The sequence below is a fragment of the Nicotiana tabacum genome, chromosome 8, assembly GCF_000715075.1.
Source record: "Nicotiana tabacum cultivar K326 chromosome 8, ASM71507v2, whole genome shotgun sequence".
In the NCBI taxonomy this organism is placed as follows: Eukaryota; Viridiplantae; Streptophyta; class Magnoliopsida; order Solanales; family Solanaceae; genus Nicotiana; species Nicotiana tabacum.
In genome coordinates this window covers 16,777,093-16,796,971 of record NC_134087.1, presented here as the reverse complement: position 1 = coordinate 16,796,971, position 19,879 = coordinate 16,777,093, and positions in this window count along the sequence as shown.

Sequence of the window (19,879 nt, the reverse complement as noted above, 5' to 3'; positions counted from 1 at the left end):
ACCAGTGATACTAGAATACGTAAAACCACGGCTTAAAATCTTTGTCGAACTGTGAATTCATTAATTGAATCACAGTTCTTCAACAACGTTCATATCTCATAGATACTCTGACGTAAAGTATGAGATGAGTAATTCCAGTCAATATAAGTTCTGAAATATTGATTATTTATAGGAAATTAAAATACACTAGGACTAAACTAATGAAGCAACATGCAAACAATTCTAGTTTGAACAGTCCAATTATACAAACGATACAAAGTTTCAAGTAAACGTGACTGTTTTACACCTTTAAACCAAAACAGAATAGAAGAAATTCAGAGATCAACCCAAACAACACTTTATCATTTAATCCCCAAATCAGACCTACATTGATCCTTTGCAGTTCATACGAGATCAAGGGGAGTACCTGGAAGTTGAAATTCGAGTAAGAAGGAAAGGAATAGTCAGCAGCAGCAGATAACACAGCAAACAACAACAGCAGCAAATAACACCAGCAAACAACAAATTGGAATTCAGAAACAACTCCAAACCCAGTTTCAAATCAGAAAAACACTTGACCACAACTCTTAACCAGTTGCAAAACCAAACAACAACAACAAATAACTCTGGGCAACTGATTGGACCTCAAACTCAACAAGAAAACCAATCAGTGAACCTTAAACACTCCAGTAAACATGCTTGAAACTGGAAACAAGCTCTCCAATCTTTAAGCCTTAAAAACTGATTTTCAGGACCCTCTATAACTGATTAAAGACTCTCAAAAGTGATCTCTGAAACTTGAAGCAGAGAATCTTAAAATTGTTTATGATTCTCAGGGAGCTAGACTTTTGGCTGAGATTTTGACAAGTTAATTAAGGTAAAAAACAGTAAAGCTCTCTCCTTTCAGATTTCTCTTCCTTTATCTTTTACTCTCCCTTTTCAGATTGCTCTCCTCCTCCAAGGTCTGCCCTAAGTCCCTCCACTTATACCCAAACACTGGCCTTGCCAGCTCTCAAGAGCACTCAGGCAGATTTAAGAAACTAATTCTACCCGTGATCTCCTTTAGAATTCCACTAGAGTATCTTTTTCCCCATTATCCCTTGTCCTTTCCTTATTTAATGTTCAAACAGGCATGAGCAACATATTTTAATCAATCCCTTTTAATCTTTCCCCTACCATTATGTTTTGTTCCCCATTAGCACTTAAACAAATGCATTAATTTAATGTTACCTTAGCACTTACTGGACAGAACACTTAAACCAACCACTTTTAAACTTTTAAGTCCCAAATTATCCCCTTAAACCCCTGTGATTACTATCCTACCCCAATCACTTTAAACCGGTATGAAACCTCAGCTATAGCCAATTTAAGCCTATCAATTGACTAATTAGATACATGAAACTAACTCCCAATCAACAACATTAGGACAATTCAACAAAGGTTAGATTCATATCAGAACAAGCTTAGCAGAACAAACAAGCAGATTCGAATCATTAAATTTAATCATCAATTGAACTCAAATCAAATCCAACATCATTTCAACCAAGATGGGGATTCAATGACTCAGGACAATGGTCAAACTGGACTATTAAGGTCAAGAAATTGATTCATACAGATGCATGAGAGTAAGCTATCTATATTGGGAACAAATATAACTCTAAATTAACCTCGAACAAAATGCTGGAACAACAAGTATACTGGCTATGAGCCCTGAGGCTGAAAACACAAAGGTCGGAAGATAAAACAACAACCAATAACTTAAGGAGAACAACTGAACTACAGACATGAACGGGTCAATCGACGAGACCATTTAATTGATTCAACATATGCCAATCGACCAAGATGAGAAAACTGGACCAGAAAAAAGGTTCGAAAGAGGAGAAGGATTAATTGACAAACATAGCAATGAAACCTAATTAGGCAAACAACAAACAACAATCAAAAGAAAAAGGCAAACAAAAGAAATACCTCGAAACTTCAGACCACACCCCATCCGTTTCAGTCTGAACTTCGTCTTGAAACTTTGAAGCCAAAACGGACCTTAATCGAGTGTTCTCGACTGAGAACACTCGACTAAAGTCGGTTAAGACCTCAAATTTCCCCTTTACTCGGACAGGTTCCAGGTTTCGGCTATCTAGGGTTATTCAATAGATTTAAAATTTTGCCTAGTTCTAGCAAGATTCGAGCCAAAGTAGGGGTGGTTTGGGAACAAGGGAGGTCAGGTGGAGCTGGGGTGTGAACTTGGGACTAGTTGGGGAGGTTTAGGGTTTTGCTCGAATCTTCGATTGAAGATTCGAAATAAACCGGGATGATTCGAGGTTAAAGGGGTAGGGATTTGTGTTGAGGGTGGTTAGAAGGTTCAGGGGTGTGAATTTCGTGGTTACCGACATCGTTGCCGCCGGCTTTCAGGCGAAGGGGTATGAGGGCGGCTAGGGTTTGGTTGGGTCGTTTGTTCAGAGACGAAAGGGTGAAAATGAGGCGGGTGAAAGGGGTTTGGGTGTTTTGATACATTGAAAACAAGTTCATTAATCTGGGCCGTTGGATGATAGGAACCAACGGTCCAAATTAATTCACTTAAGCCAAATGGGGTCGTTTAGTAGTAACGGGGTCGGGGCGGGTATAGGAGTGGGTACGGGGAATGGGTCAAAATAGGTTATGGGAGGGGTGATCTGGACCGTTGGATCAAGTCATATCAACGACCCAGATTGGGCATCAGAGAACGACGTCGTTTTGGCCGTCTCTAAGACCAGCCGGTTTGGGCCTGGGTTGGGGTGTGACATTGGGCCTGAACCTTTCTTTTAAAACTAGCCAAGTCGAATTTTAACTCTTCTTCTCTTGTTTCTTCTTTTTCTTTTATTTTCTTTTTGATTCCTAATTACCAAAATTCAAAATTAACTTTAAAAAATACTAATTAACCCTTAATAATAATTATCACACAAAATTAAATACAAAGATAATCACACAATTTGACATTAAACCATAAAAATGCGAAGTATGTTATTTTTCGATTTTTCATTTTCGTAAAACAAATTACTGTTTAATTAATCCTAAATTGTAAATGCAAATGCAACACATATATTTTTGTATTTTTCTTAATTAAAGTAAAAAAATGAACATGCACAGACAAGTACAAATAAATCACAAGAAACGCAAAACTATTTTATTTTGAATTTTTGGGGAGTAGTTCTTGTAGGGCAAAAATCACGTGCTAACAGCTGCCCCTCTTTGTCCGGAAACACGAAGAGTTTTCGTGCAAAGATAAAGTGAGCATATACGAGCGATTTTTGCCCGTTAGGCTACTCTGTGTGAAGCAGTTTTGAAAGATTTGACCGAACCTCTGCTTCAAAGGTTTCCTACATATCCCCGGCTAAAAAGGAATCAGGTCAATGTAGTTCGGGAAGTTTCGGCAGCTGGGACTACCATGAAGCTGTGGTTTTGTTGTCACTGCTATTGCTGCTGCTGCTATATGCTTACCGACCTCCTTATTACACCATGCTAAAAGAAAACAAGAAGCTAGACTAAACTAGGAATTACAAAAATCTTATCTAGATCTTCAAACTCGCTCTTGTTGCCTTGCTTTCTTGTTGGCTTGTGTTTCCTCTGATGTTTCTTTCTTTCTTGTGAAATTCGAATTGTTTCTCCTTCGACATGCGAATTATCTTTCTTTGACCATTGTTGCCTCTCTTTTTACTTCTGCACTTGAGTTTATGCTGGGGATTTTTGTTGTAACCCTCCGCCCTCCGGGCGGGCTCCTGACTTTTACTACGACTTAAAAGATAATACCTCTATTCTCCAGGCGGGCTCCTGACTTCGACTACAACTTGAACGTATAACAACCTCCATTTTCCAGGCGAGCTCCTGACTTTAGCAACTTCTTAAAAATATAACACCTCCATTCTTTAGGCGGGTTCCTGACTTCTATTATGACTTAAAAGATAATGCCTCCATTATCCAGGCGGGCTCCTGACTTCAACTACTTCTTAAAAATATAACACCTCCATTCTCCAGGCGGGCTCCTGACTTCAACTACTTCTTAAAAATATAACACTTCTATTCTCCAGGTGGGCTCCTGACTTCGACTATAAAAATATAACACCTCCATTCTCCAGGCGGGCTCCTGACTTTGTCAACGACTTAAAAAATGCGTTCTATCACCGTTGTTCCTTCCTGCCTCTTGAACCATTTTCCTTCTAACTTGAATTATCTTCTTTCAGAACTGCTTCCCTCAAAATTTGTTTTTCATTCCTCTGAGAACTACTGGGGATAATGCTGGTGTTTCAAAAAATATATTATTTTCCTCCTTCAAAGACTACTTCCCTTAAAGCTGGTGTTTTCCTTCCTTTGGAACTACTTCCCTTAAGACTTGTGTTATCTTCCTCCTGAAATTGCTTTCTTTAAAACTTGTATTGCCTTCTTCCGAAAACTGCTGGGGATACCGCTTCCCTCAAAACTTGTGTTAGACTTCCAGAAAATTTTCGAAATGAAATAAAATTTTCTGCCCCAGTTTGACAATCTTTCTTGTGGCATGTCTTTCCGTCATCAATAACATTTCCTGTCCCTGCTTCCAATCAAAGAAAATTTGTTAGTTTAAAATGTGGGGGGCGTTTCTGCTGGGGATGGTTTTCCCTTTTTCTTTTTCCATGCTCTGCGTTGTTCGACCATCTTGAAACTTGGCTGATAACTTTCGACCTTCTTGATGCTTCTGTATTCACCAACTTCTCAACCGTTGTTTTCCACTTTTACTCCATACTTTCCACGGCATCTTAGAGTAATCCATCATTTGGTCTTATAATGACGTCTTTCTTGTCCCGTCACATTATCTTCGGCCTGTCCTATCCACATTTTACGTTGCACCATATTGGAAACTGGTAGTAAGCTCCGAAAATCCTTCTAAAAAAAACTACTATAAAAAAAATCTTTAACCAAAAGAAATGAAAGATAATGACTTCCAAAGAAAAAAAGAAAATTCTTCCTAAAGAATTATTTGAAGAGAAGAAAAGGAAAAGGACTTATCTGAATGGTATAACCGATCTCAATGATCATGTCATGCATTTCGGATTAATCAACTCAGTCTATTATATCAATCCATCTTTCTGATGGCCTTACTTTGCCTTTCAAAAGGTCCTGCAACCCAACTCTTTTGCTGAATCAACATCTTTGTTCGGCTTGATGCCTCGACGGATCATTTCTGTCAATCTTACCTCGTTTGTCCACTTTCAATTCCTTGTCTCCTTATAGCGCCCTTCGAGGGGTTTTCACTAATAAGACTCTCTTGTTTCTCTCAACTCTCGTCGCCTTATGGTGCCTGTGAAGGTTTTCACCGATAAGACTCTCTCATTTTATTTCTCTCAACTTCCGTCGCCTTATGGTGCCTGTGAAGGTTTTCACCAATAAGACTCTCTCATTTTCATTATTTTCCCTGCTTGGACCGGAGTAGTACCCTGATATGAGTCACTTCTGTTTGTTCGACTTGTCATCTCTCGAAAAACTGATCAGAAGGTCTTTCTTTGGACCGTAATGTGGGCTTTTGGATGGGATTAGAAAGAAAGGGTATCAAAGGCTCAAAATAATTTGACATGGGTTTAAGATTACAACTTTTGGAATCACATTTCTTATTACAAATACAACCTCTGCCCCAGTTTCTTGCTTGGGGATCTTCCGACTTTTATTTTACTATGACCGAGCCGTAAAACTGCCTACGTACCCTTAACAGGGATCAGGTCAAATGTAGTTCACACTGAATTTCCCTGTTGTTATATTTTTTCGCTTCTTTTCTTTTCTCTTTTCTTTTCTTTCTTTTCTGTCTTTTTCGTTATTGATTCCAAAAGAGGGGTATGAAAGAAATAAATAAGGCTCAAAAAGGGGAACAAAGGGTAAAGTGTTTAGATAGTAGAACAAATTTCCTTCGTCATTTCAATCTTCGAAATAATGCCAAATACAAACAATCAACAATTGTACCAAAGAAATCATACATAATATCTTTTTACTGCATCAGAATTGATAGCCATGTCTATGCATTTTCCTTCGATATCTGTTAAGCATAAAGCACCATTGGACAATACTCTGGTTATAATGAATGGCCCTTGCCAATTCGGGGTGAACTTGCCTTTTGCCTCAGCCTGATGTGGAAGGATGCGTTTCAGCACTTGCTGGCCCACTTCAAACTTCCGGGGACGCACCTTTTTGTTGTATGCTTTTTCCATTCTCTTTTGATATAACTGGCCATGACACACATCTGCCAACCTCTTTTCGTTAATCAAGTTCAACTGCTCCAAACGGGTTTCGACCCACTCATCATCATCAATCTCAACCTCAGCGACAATCCGAAGGGATTGGATTTCAACTTCCGCCGGTATTACTACTTCAGTTCCATATACCAACAAATAAGGAGTTTCACCTACCGAAGTACGGACACTAGTGCGATAACCCAGCAACGCAAATGGTAATTATTCATGCCACTGCCTAGAACCTTCTACCATTTTCCGAAGTATCTTCTTTATGTTTTTGTTGGCTGCCTCAACTACTTCATTCGCCTTGGGACGATATGGGGTAGAATTGCGGTGTGTAATCTTAAACTGTTGACATACCTCTTTCATCAAATTGCTGTTAAGATTAGCACCGTTATCTGTGATGATCACCTTCGGGATTCCAAATCAACAGATGATATGTGAGTGAACAAAATCGACCACTGCTTTCTTGGTCACAGACTTGAAAGTTTTGGACTCAACCCATTTGGTGAAATAATCAATGGCTACCAGAATGAACCTATGCCTGTTGGATACTGCTGGCTCAATTGGTCCAATGATATCCATGCCCCAAGCGACGAAGGGGATGGCGCTGACATTGTGTGTAATTCCGATGGCGGAGAATGAATCAAATCTCCGTGTATCCGGCACTGATGACATTTGCGCACAAAACTAATACAATCTCTCTCCATGGTGAGCCAACAATAACCTGCTCGGAGAATTTTCTTTGCCAACACATATCCGCTCATATGTGGTCCGCAGACTCCTGAATGTACTTCGGACATGACAGACGTAGCTTGTCTAGCATCTATGCATCTTAACAATCCCAGGTATGGTATTCTTTTGTACAAAACTCCTCCACTCAAGAAAAATCCGCTTGCCAACCGTCGAATTGTTCTCTTTTGATCCCCCGTGGCTTGCACTGGGTATATTCCCATTATGATGTATTCCTTGATATCATGGAACTACGGTTCGCCATCCAATTCTTCTTCAATCATGTTACAATAAGCATGTTGATCTCGGACTTGAATATGCAAAGGGTCGACATAAGCTTTGTCCGGATGGTGCAACATTGATGCTAGGGTAGCCAAAGCATCAGCGACCTCATTATGGACCCTTGGAATATGCCTGAACTCCACTGATCTAAACCGTTAACAAAGATCATGCAAGCATTGTCGGTACGGTATGAGCTTCAGATCTCGAGTTTCCCATTCTCCTTGAATTTGGTGCACCAGAAGATCTGAGTCTCCCAAGACTAGAACTTCCCGAACATTCATGTCTGCAGCTAGCCTCAAACCCAAAATGCATGCCTCGTATTCAGCCATATTGTTGGTGCAATAAAAATGAAACTGAGCCGTAACAGGATAGTGATGCCCTGTTTCAGAAATAAGCACAGCTCCTATTCCGACTCCTTTTATGTTAGCAACCTCATCAAAGAAAAGTTTCCAGCTTGGTTTTTCGGCATGTTCTAGTTCATCAATATGCATCACCTCTTCATCAGGAAAGTAAGTCCTTAGTGGCTCATACTCTTCATCGACCGGGTTTTCGGCCAAATGATTGGCCAATGCTTGGGCTTTCATCGCCGTCCGAGTTACATAGATTATGTCAAACTCTGTGAGCAAAATCTGCCATTTTGCGAGTCTTCCTGTCGGCATAGGCTTTGGAAAGATATACTTCAACAGATCCAAACGCGAAATGAGGTAAGTAGTGTAGGATGACAAATAATGTTTCAATTGCTGTGCCACCCAAGTTAGGGCGCAACATGTCCTTTCCAGGTGAGTGTACTTAACCTCATAAGCTGTGAACTTTTTGCTAAGATAATAGATGGCTTGTTCTTTCCTGCCTGTGACGTCATGCTGCCCAGTACACAACCAAATGAATTTTCCAAGACTGTCAAATAAAGAATCAACGGTCTCACTGGTTCTGGCGGAACCAGCACGGATGGGTTTGCCAAGTAACCTTTTATCTTGTCAAACGCTTCTTGACACTCATCAGTCCACTTGATCGCATCGTCCTTCCTCAACGACTTGAAAATAGGCTCACAAGTTGTCGTGAGCTGAGCAATAAACCTGCTGATGTAGTTCAGTCTTTCTAACAGACTCATCACTTCAGTCTTGTTCCTTGGAGGGGGCAATTCTTGTATGGATTGATATTTGATGGGTCCAACTCAATTCCTCGTCGACTGACTTTGAATCCTAACAGCTTTCCGGATGGAACACCAAATGCACACTTGGCGGGGTTAAGCTTGAGGTTGTACCTGCGAAGCCTCTAGAAGAATTTCCTCAAATCCTCGACGTGGTCGGCCTGATGCTTTGATTTTATGATCACGTCATCTATGTATACCTCAATCTCCTTGTGTATTATATCATGAAATACAGTAGTCATCGCTCTCATATAAGTTGCCCCAGCATTCTTCAAACTAAATGGCATTACCCGGTAGCAATACGTCCCCCATGGTGTGATGAACACCGTTTTTTCTGCATCTTCTTCATCCATTAGAATCTGATGATACCCGGCATAGCAATCCACAAAAGATCCAATCTCACGCTTGGCGCAATTGTCAATCACAATGTGGATATTCGGTAGAGGGAAGTTATCCTTCAGACTTGCTTTATTGAGATTGCGATAATCGACGCATACTCTGATCTTGCCATCTTTCTTCGGCACATGCACGACATTAGCCAACCAAACAGGATATCGGGTGACCTGAATAACCTTTGCATCCAACTGTTTGGTAACCTCTTCTTTAATCTTCACACTCATATCAGTCTTGAACTTCCTCAACTTTTGCTTGACGGGAGAGAATGTTGGATCAGTATGCAATTTGTGGACCACTAAATCAGTGCTCAAACCCGGCATGTCGTCATATGACCATGCAAAAACATCTTTGTACTCGATGAGTGCTTTGATTAACTCCTCCGAGATTTTTGGCTTGAGGTGGACACTTATTTTAGTCTCTCGGACATTGTCTGTGTCCCCTAAATTGACGGCTTCTGTGTCATTCAAGTTGGGTTTGAGTTTTTCTTTAAAGTGAATTAACTCCTTACTAATCTCCTCGAAGGCTTCATCCTCATCCCCGTATTCTGATTTGTAACCACAATCTACTTCTTGAACTAACATTTCGGAATCAGATTGATTTTTAAGACTGGGATGAGGATTCCTTATGCATGACATGTCATTAGAACCAGCGTAAAAAGAACTGTATAGAAAAGAAAAGAAAACAAAAAGGAAAACCATCAGGAATGAAGAAAGGGAAATTGTATTTTATTGAATGATAAAAGATAACAAAGTTTGCACACTTAAACAGACTGAAAAGAAAAACAAAACAAAAAAACGAAATCTGGATTACAACCCTGGAATAATCCGTACAGACTTAAAGGAAAATCAAAGCAAACTACCAAGACTCCTTCCGAGTAGGGAGAGGAGTAGCCTTCCAATTATTAAGCTTTGTTTTTGGTCCAACCAATTGCACCTCCGCGTTGCTAGAACCCTCTCCAATTTCCACCATATTCACAATGTCAAACAACTGCTCCAATCTTTCAATCAACTCCTTGTCAGGATTAATCGCAGAACTGGGAATTGTTGTCACTGGGCGACCTCTTGTACCGGACTTGACAAATGATCTGGAAAGACATGGGACCAGCTTCGGAAGGACCCATGCCCTCTATTTCAATTTCCTGGCTCTTTTTATATCTGCGGCTGTGGGCTTGAACCCCAGACCAAACGTTCCCAAGTTTTCAGGAAGAGACACGGGCTGTATGATGCCTTGAAACGCTGATCCCAAGCCCTTTCCTGGTACAAAACCATTCTTCAACATTTCATATGCTACCATGACTGAGGCAACGTTTATCTTTGGATTCTGGATACATTTCCCCTCTGGAACTTTCTCGACTGACATTGCGTCAGAAACTTGGTTGACCCATGGTCCCTTGTCATCTTCCACTTCAATGAAAGGCACAATGGTGCTGTTGTGAGCGCACAAATTATCTTCGCCGTGCACCACTATTTCCTGTCTGTCCCATTCAAACTTGACCATCTGATGGAGTGTTGATGGCACTACTTTAGCAGCGTGAATCCACGGTCTCCCTAACAACAAATTGTAGGAAACAGCGATATCCAGCAGTTGGAATTCCATTGTGAATTCTACCGGACCTATGGTCAGCTCCAACATTATGTCCCCGACTGAGTCTTTGCCTCCGCCGTCAAATCCCCGTACACAGATACTATTCTTATGGATCCTCTCCTCTTCTACTTTCAGCTTGCTTAGAGTTGAGAGAGGACAGATATTTGCACTTGAACCATTGTCAACCAATACCCGGGTAACCACGGTGTCCTCGCATTTCACTGTCAGGTAAAGGGCTTTGTTATGATCAGTACCCTCTACCGTCAATTCATCATCGGAAAAAGTGACTCTGTTTACTTCGAAAACTTGTTGGCTATCTTTTCCAGATGGTTTACCGAGATCTTGTCGGGAACATGAGCCTCATTCAGGATTTTCATCAGTGAATGACGGTGCTCATCTGAATGGATTAGCAACGAGAGTAACGAGATCTGAGAGGGTGTTTTCCTCAACTGCTCTACAACATAATAGTCATGCACTTTCATTTTCCTCAAAAATTCCTCTGCCTCTTCTTTAGTTACCGCTTTCTTTACCGACGTTGGATTATCTTTAGCTCTTCTTAATTCCTCGGGAGCGAAACACCTTCCTGAGCGAGTCAAACCTTGCACTTCACAAACTTCTTCCTTGACTTCTTTCCCCTTGTAAATCACCATCACCTGTTCATAATTCTAAGGAACAGCCTTGCCATTGATTACTGGAAGCTGAGTTACTGGCTTTATAATAACAGGCTCTGTGCGAGCACCCTTCACGACCACCACAGGTTTACTTGAGACCCCTGGCACTACCACTTTAACTTTCTCTGGTTTCACTGTAACAATGCTTGATAACCCTCTCTCGGCTACCACAGCTGGCTTACCATCTACCCCTCCCAACTGGACCACTTATTTCTCACTAATTACTTTTTCCTTTGAGACGGTTTCGCTGGAACGGATCATCATTACCGTCTGCGAGGGCTTCCTGGGCTCCCCCTCTTTGTGTATCAACTCAATCATGTGTGTCTCCTGGTGAGTTGGTAGTGGATTCTGATTGATATTTGGCACTTCTGGGGCTTGAACCTCGATCCGATGAGTATCAATAAGCTCTTGTACAACTGTTTTTAGTTTCCAATACTTCTTTGTATCATGCCCGGGGACCCTTGAGTAGTACTCACAACTCACCGAGTGGTCAAGATTTCTAGGGGGAGGATTTGGCATTTTAGGCTCAATTGGATTCAACATGCCCAACTGCCTTAATCTGTGGAAAAGACTAGTATATGATTCCCCCAGTGGAGTGAAAGTCTTTTGCTTCTGTGACCTCTTATTCTTGAGGGCTTGGTTTGGTCGGAAAACTGTTTTGGGGGAATTTCTGTAGGCCTTTGGGGGTGGATATGTGTTTTGTGGAGCTGGGTATTGATTTTGTGGAGCCGGCGCACGCCATTGTGCGTGTGCTGGGGTTTGGATATAGGCTTGTGCATGATGAACGGAAAAATGGGGATCTGGCTGTGGGTAGTAGTGCTGTGGAGGGCTATATGAAGTGTGGGGGTAATTTTGGTGGTAGGGTTGTGATTGGCTATAGTAGGGTAACGGGCCTCTAGATCCAAACCAAGCTCCGGACTCAACAGTCGTGACATCTTCTTTCTTCTTCTTCTCAAGTACACCCTTAGTGCCACTTTGAATGGCCTGGGTGGTTGCCTTGATCGCTGAATAACTCATGATTTTGTTGGACTTAAGCCCCTCCTCGACCATGCCTCCCATTTTTACAACCTCATTAAAAGACTTGCCAATTGCGGACACCAAATGACCAAAGTAAGTTGGCTCCAGAGCCTGCAAAAAGTAATCGACCATCTCGCTTTCTTTCATTGGGGGATCTACCCTTGCTGCTTGCTTCCTCCACCGGAAACCATATTCTCTAAAGCTTTCACTGTACTTCTTCTCTAGTTTAGTCAAAGATAGTCGGTCTGGAATGATCTTAAGATTATATTGAAAGTGACAAGCGAATGCTTGTGCCAGATCATTCCATGTGTACCATCTTTCGTGATCTTGGCGGGTGTACCACTCCAATGCTGCTCCGCTCAAACTCTGACTGAAGTAAGCCATTAACAATTCATCCTTTCCTCCGGTTCCCTTCATCTTGCTGCAAAAACCTCTCAAATGAGGCACCAGATCACTGTGTCCGTTGTACAAGTCGAATTTGGGAATTTTGAACCCTGCCGGTAGTTGTACATTTGGGAATAAACACAGATCTTTGTAAGCCACTCTTACCTGACCTCCTAGCCCTCTCATATCCCTGAAGGATTGTTCTATGCTTTTCATTTTTCTGAACATCTCTTCCTGTTCAGGATTTCTGGCAGGTTTTTCTGCTTTCCCCGGTAGGTCAGAACGTGGATCATGTGGATAGGCTTCAGGCACTTTGAAGGTAAGCTCCGGGGGATAATACTGGTTGTCCTGTGCTTGGAATACAGGTTCACTCGGGGATTTATGGAGTGCAGTTGGTGGAGATGCCACAAAGATAGGGGTGATTGGCGGAGGAGGGTATGAAATTGATTTTGGTGGTGAAGCTTGTGGTGTATGAGAAGTAGTGCCATGGTAGTATTGATAAATAGGAAAACCTGGATCGATGGTGGGGTGATCCTGAGAATGAGCTAATGGTGGGGTAAGAGCCGGGTTGGCTGGGTAAGACGGTGGTGATTACCCCTTGGACCAGGCTTGGTACATTTCGGCCATCTGTTGCTTAAGCTTGAGCATTTCCTCTTTCATTTTATAGACGTCCAACTCTTATACCTCAACACTAGTGCCGACATCTGGGATAGACATGATTTCCGGTATTGGTCCCTTCGATCTGGTTTGGTAATGATAATGTGCCAGTATCCTCTAAAAAAACTAACTGCTTGAATTCTCTGGAAACAACAACTTTGTTAGTTTTAGAGTTTAACACATATGCAATTACACATTGGAATGCAATGCACCTAGGCAATTAACCATTTTCTATCATGCCTTTGCTTCGGTTGTGTGCGTCATTCCGGCCTCTCATAATTGTGCCCCTTCTTTTAAGCTTCCTTTATTCTATCCTTCTTTATTTATTTTTTATTTTCCCCTTTTTCTTTTTTAGTGGTGGTCGAATCCTATAGAGATTGCCTACGTATCATGTCCCCGCATGAATCAGATCGTGCGTAGTTCTGTCACATATAAGTGCAAAAAGCAAAGAGATAATTTTGGAAATTTTTGATGTTTCCTTAATAAACATTCTATTACAACTCGGATGCTTGTGGAAAGGAAAATAACAGCCTCGAAACCAAACAAAGTACGAACTCAATAACTTCGGACAGACTCTGATGCGAAAGAAAAAACAGACTCTAACAGACAACAGACTCTAAGAAAAAGAAAATGCAGATTCGAACTATGAACACATTAAAGTTTTAAATTTGGGTGCCACTAAGGGACGTAAAGGGAGTTTTTCCAATTAAAGAAAAATTGAAACGGGATTTTATTTAAAGATTCAGAGTCGCCACTTGAGAGATTTGTGGTGTCCCAAGTCACCGGTTGAATCCCGAATCGAGGAAAAGAATGACTCTGTTTAACAGTATGCGCACCAAAAATCCGGATAAGGAATTCTGTTAACCCGGGAGAAGGTGTTAGGCATTCCCGAGTTCCGTGGTTCTAGTACGGTCGCTCAACTATCATATTCGGCTTGATTATCTGATTTTATACAAATATGAACCTACATGCAAATTTTAACTACTTACCGTTTTTGTTATTATTTATTCAAAGAATTGCAACGTCGTGAGAATGCATCTCGAATTGCGCCACATAAATGTACCTGTAATTTTCGATACGTTCCAACTTCGTTGAGATTTGGATTTGGGTCACATAAATGTGCACCCGAGTTTAGGAAAGTAACATTATTAAATACGCGCCTAAAGACACTAACGCGTTGTTATTTTGAGAAAAACCGTAAAGTTTGCTATGCGGCCTGTCTTGAAATCTAAGCATTTGAAATAACTGTCCGTTGAGGGCCCCGCAGTTTGTGTATTCTTGTTTGTCGAGGCTCGTCTCATTCATTATTTTTAAAGGAATTTGCAACATCATGGAAATGCATCTCGAACCACGTCACAATCAATATACCCGTGATTAACGACACATTTCGACTTCGTTGAGATTTGGACTTGGGTCACATAAATGTGCACCCGAGTTTAAGAAAGTAATGTTATTAAAGTACGCGCCTAACAGTGACTAACGCGTTACTACTTTGGGGAAGGCCATGAAATTTGCTAAACGGTCCATCCCGAATTTTATGCATTCATGATATCCATTTGTTGAGGGCCCCGCAGCTTGTGCATTTTATTTGGCGAGACTTGTCTTATTTTTTTTATTTAAAAGGGTAAACCTAAAGCAACTATGATTTGCTATTTTTTATTGTCATTAGGTAAGCATCCTGATTTTATAGTGAAAGCGACACATCGTTCTACTTGGAATAACTTGAACAAAATAACCACCACACTCTTTATGAGCCTATTTTTAACATGCCATGATGTAGTAAATAAACAGTTCTATTAACGAAGCTAAAACTGAAATTACTATTACTGAAACTACCAAAATAGACTATTTCCAAAACCGTAAGATTCAGGAATTGATCTAACTATCTTATTAACCTAACATAAAACTAAATACATCCCCGAGCAGATTCAAAGCAGTCTTGTTAATAAAGCATGTTCAATTCGATTAACTACTGCTATGAACTATTAATCAGGAATTGCCAACACTTATGCTATAACAATGAATTCCGGGCCGTCCAAACCTAAAGTGGCCGTCATACTGATTTCCAAATCAACTGTATCCTAGGAAAAAGATTTAATGGAATATATCTAAAAAAAACAAACTAAGCTTCCATTAATCAACACAAGTTACATCAGTTTGTTAGCTATAGAACTCTTAGGCTCCCAAGAATACACATCTAATTAATTTAACTAAATCAGATTGATGTTCTAAATTCTAAAATCTGTTACAACAGTCCAACACAGTCCACAAGTTAAAGCAACCAGTCCATCACAATTCATTGGGGTTCAGAATACTTAACTATAGTGGACGAATACACGCATCATAAACAATTTATCTACATATGTAACAGAAATTTTTACTATAATTGCGCAGAAGGAAACTTGCTTCATTTCATTCCAATAGCCAAGAATATACAAAATGTGTACCTGGTATGGACAATACAAGAAGAAGGAGATCAGCAGAGTATATAACCCAGCAACAGCAACAACCAACAGAAATAAACCAGTAACTGATTTAAAAAGGAAGAACCAAACAGAATTCTAGCAATACAAACAGCAACACAAACAGACTCAGTAACTGATCCCAGCAGCTTGGTAGCAACCAAATACCAATTAAAACTCAAGTAGACACACCCCTAGAATTCAGTGACCAAGAGAAAGATTCGAACACACAGCCCCACGGTTAAAGCTGAAACTCTTTTCAGTTTCAATGGAATCAGATTTTTTTTAGAAAATCCTCTTATCCCCTCTCAAACTCCAGCCCCTTTTTACTGCCTATTAATGACTCTATTTATCCCCAAACACTGACCCTGCCCCCTTACCTTATCAGATTCTGCCCATCATCTTCCTTTACAGCCCATTATCAAGTGTTTTGTGCCCAAAAGGTATGGACAACTTATAATAATCAATTAATCCTCCATGCTTTTATGTTTTGTTCCCCACTAATACTAATCAATTCATTAGTTTAATTGTATTTTAATACTTAGTGGACAAAGCACTCAAACCCCCCATTTCTTCTTGTTTTCAATTCCCAAATTACCCCCTAAAGTCCTGAAATTACTGCCCTAGTCCAATCCCTTGTACTTTGTCAGCTATAACCAATTTCCCTAACCAAAATCAAACAACAACTCAAACCTCACAGATTATATCAAACAACAAACTACAATAGCTATAACCAATCCAGCCTACCAAATATCTAATAACTAATGACTAAGGCTGAATTCTAACAGGAACCAACAGACTGAACTTGAATCAAAACCATATTAACACCACACAGAACTCAGTAAAACCATTAAAACTGAAACTGAAAATTGAACTAAAATCAACGAGAATGCAGGATCATTGTCAGCATATTGACAATGCCCTGAAGCTAATTGCCAAAAGATCAGCACCTACAACATTCGATCTTAAATCATTTGACGAAACTACTAATAAAAACTTGAATTAATCGATGATAACTAATTAACCAATTGCCTACAACAATTGACAACAAACAATCAGAAATGGGCAATCAAGCCATTCAAACGACATCGACAAGAACAGGGATTTATGATAAAACTTAACTAATCGACGAACTTATTCGAACCGACTACACAACCTATAATTAACAACGAACAGAAACAAATTTGACCAAATAAAAGGGTCTGAGGGAGAAGAACAGAACAATCGACAAAAGAAATTGAAAAACCAATAAAACTAAACTAAACTAAGTAAATTGAACAAATAAACACAATGGAAACAAACAGGAAAAGGGAAAATACCTCAAGAATTTAGAAACTGGACGACCCTGGTTCGAATTCACACTCGAACAGTTTGAAGTCGAACGAACCTTAATCGAGTGTTCTCAACTGACAACACTCAGACTAAAGTCGGTTAGACCCCAAACCCTTCCTTTAGTTGGGACAGATTTCAAACTCTGGCTTGCTAGGGTTCTTGGGGGTTTGATTTGGGGTTTGAGTGGTTCTGGTCTGATTCGAACCAAACACACGGTGGTTTGGTGATGAGTGAGGTCAGGGACATGTATGGTATGAGTTTGGGACTGGTTGGGGTAGATCTAGTTCCTGCTCGAATCTTCGATTGAAGATTCGAGAAGTTGGAGGTTGATTCGAGGCAAGCAATCAACAGATCCGTAACGAGGGTGGTCAGAGGGTGCCTTGGTGTGAGTTTGGGACTGGTTGGGGTGGGTTCCAAGTTTTGCTCGAATCTTCAAATGAATATTCGAGAATCTGCAGGTTGATTCGAGCAAAACGGGTGAGGAATTTTGGATTGGGGGTGGTTAGGAGACTCAGGGGTGTTATTTTGGTGGCCGGCGACATCGTTTCCGCCGGGTTTCAGGCGAAGGAATGCCATGGCGGCTAGGGTTTTGGGGAAGGGCTTCGTCTCTGAGAGGCGATGATGAATAGGGGTTTGGACTGGGGGCTGGGTAGGAGGTTTCATTTATATAATGGGGGGGGGGGTTTGATCTTGGTCGTTCGATCAAGAGAGATCGAGGGTCCAGATCAGTTCACTGAACTCAAACGGTGTCGTTTGGAGTAGTACTGGGGTGGTCCGGGTATTGGAGTGACGGGTCGGGGGTCGGGTTTGGTCAAGGCTTTGGGACCGTTTGATCAGTTGAGATCAACGGTCCAGATTGAGATGCCTGAAATGCCGTCGTTTGACAGAGGCTAGAGACGGGTTGGATTGGGGCGGGTATTGGGCTGACTTGGGGTGACATTGGGCCTGAAATTTTTCTTTTAAAATTGGCCCAGTCCGAAAATTTTACGCCTCCTATCTTGTTTCCTCTTTTCTCTTTTACTTTCTTTTTAATTCCTAAAACCAAAATGCCTACATTTATTTGTAAAATCAAGCTTATTTAAAAAGAAATTAATTAATCCTTAACAATAATTAACACACAAAATCAAATATTGATTAAAATAAAATCACGCAATTAAACAATAAAAATGACGAAGCTACCCAAATTCATATTTTTGTGATTTTCATTCTTTACAATAGGACATGGTTTAATTAATTCCAAAATGCGTAATTAAATCCTAAATGCACATGCAACACATATTGTTTTTTTGTATTTTTCAGTAGTAAAAATAGAATAAAACATAGACAGACAAATACAAATAAATCACAAATAATACACAACTATTTTATTGAATTTTTGTGGGAGTAGTTCTTGTAGGGCAAAAATCACGTGCTCACAGCTGCCCCTCTTTGTCCGGAAATAGGAAGAGTTTCCGTGCAAAGATAAAGTGAGCGGATACGAGCGATTTTTGCCCGTTCGGCTACTCCGTGTGAAGCATTTTGAAAAGATTTAACCGAACCTTTGCTTCAAAGGTTTCCTACATATCCCTAGCTACAAGGGAATCAGGTTAATGTAGTTCAGGAAGTTTTGGTAGCTGGGACTACCATGGGACTGTGATGTTGCTGTTACTGCTGTTGCATGCCGTTACCACTGCTTTTCGACCTCTTTATTACACCATTGCTAGAAAGAAAACAAAAGCTAGACTAAACTAATGATTACAACATCTTATCTATCTTCAACTCGCTCTTGTAGTCTTCTTTTTGATTTCTGAAATGGGATTCGTGCTGGGGGTATTTTTGTTGTGACCCTCCGCATTACTGACTTTTGACTTGCTCTTGGAATGTATTCCACTGTTCTGCAGGCGGGCTCCTGACTCCAACAACAACTTAAAAATAATTCAGCCTCCATTCTCCAGGCGGGCTCCTGACCTCAACAACTTCTTAAAATGTAGCACCTTCATTCTCCAGGCGGGCTCCTGACCTCAACAACTTATTAAAAATGTAGCACCTCCATTCTCTAGGAGGGCTCCTGACTTCAACAACTTATTAAAAATACAACACCTCCACTCTCCAGGCGGGCTCTTGATTTCAACAACTCCTTAAAAATACAACACCTCCATTCTCCAAGCGGGCTCCTGATTTTGACAACTTCTTAATAATTCAGCCTTCATTCTTCAGGCGGGCTCCTGACTTCATCAACTTCAAATATAACAACCTCCGTTCTAACAGGCAGGCTCCTGACTCCTTCAACCTAACATTTAACAACCTCCATTCTACAGGCGGGCTCCTGACTTCATCAACAACTTTGAAAATAATTCAGCCTCCATTCTCTAGGCGGGTTCCTGACTTCATCAGCAACTTTGAAAATAAATCAGCCTCCATTTTCCAGGCGGGCTCCTAACTTCAACAACTTATTAAAAATACAACACCTCCATTCTCCAGGCGGGCTCCTGACTCCTCAACTTCTTAAACATGTAACACCTCCATTCTCCAAGCGGGCTCCTGACTTCAACAACTTCTTAAAGTAAATCAGCCTCCATTCTCCAGGCGGGCTCCTGACTTCGACAACTCCTTAAAATGTAACACCTCCATTCTCCAGGCGGGCTCCTGACCTCAAAAACTTCTTAAAATAAATCAGCCTCCATTCTCCAGGCGGGTTCCTGACTTCGACAACTCCTTAAAATGTAACACCTCCATTCTCCAAGCGGGCTCCTGACCTCAACAACTTCTTAAAATAAATCAGCTTCCATTCTCCAGGAGGGCTCCTAACTTTGACAACTCCTTAAAATGTAACACCTACATTCTCCAGGCGGGCTCCTGACCTCAACAACTTCTTAATTAAATCAGCCTTCATTCTCTAGGCGGGCTCCTGACTTCGACAACTCCTTAAAATATAACACCTCCATTCTCCAGGCGGGCTCCTGACCTCAACAACTTCTTAAAATAAATCAGCCTCCATTCTTCAGGTGGGCTCCTGACCTCAACAACTTC